A 685-nucleotide genomic window follows, 5' to 3' on the forward strand; every position below is an offset into this window, starting at 1 on the left:
AGCAGTGGTTCTCAAACTGGGGTACGTGAGATGACGGTGGGGGGTACGAACAAAATTCTGAGTTTTGGCATTCATTTAATACCCCAACTTAAAGCAACATTAAAACCGAACGTATTTCTGACAAGCAAAATGCCGCTTCTAATGTAAAAACAGAAAATGGGGGTCCCGTAAACGGTCATGATATCCAATCAGCTTACCTCATTTTTTGCAGTCAAAACTGACTGCATCCACACAAGCAGCGTGCATGTGATAGGATGGCCAGGGAATATGCTGCTTTAGCAAATCGCGCTGCTGTTCAATGTATCTTTAAAGTAGATCACTTAATAGCATGAAGAGCAAATATTGACACGCACTGCACATTGAGATCGATTTAAACTCTCTTCGATACAGACACACTCTGTGCATGTTATTGTTTTCATGTTTAAGATACGAGCAAGAATGCAAATTTCCCTGAATATCCAAACGATGGCAAATGTGCCATTAATTTTTACAACAGTTTTGAACAGTACATTTTGAACAGAATGTTGTCATGTTTGTTCTATTTTGCAATAAAATAATAGTTCCAACGAAATCCGTATCATCTGGTGTGCGTCTCCAAGCATCATACAGCGGTGTTTCGTTAGTGAACGAATCTGCGGCTTTGAACGATTTGGACAGTCAGTGATTAATAACCCATTCATAACTA

General features: G+C 39.4%; 1 protein-coding gene across 1 annotated transcript in view; it reads right to left on the minus strand.

Annotated features, from left to right (window-relative positions):
- Positions 1-685, minus strand: part of LOC107694860 (voltage-dependent L-type calcium channel subunit alpha-1D-like) — a 13,039-nt gene that overhangs the window by 3,499 nt on the left and 8,855 nt on the right. The window lies entirely within an intron of this gene.

Source organism: Sinocyclocheilus anshuiensis, unplaced genomic scaffold (assembly GCF_001515605.1).
Source record: "Sinocyclocheilus anshuiensis isolate Anshui unplaced genomic scaffold, SAMN03320099.WGS_v1.1 scaffold294, whole genome shotgun sequence".
In the NCBI taxonomy this organism is placed as follows: Eukaryota; Metazoa; Chordata; class Actinopteri; order Cypriniformes; family Cyprinidae; genus Sinocyclocheilus; species Sinocyclocheilus anshuiensis.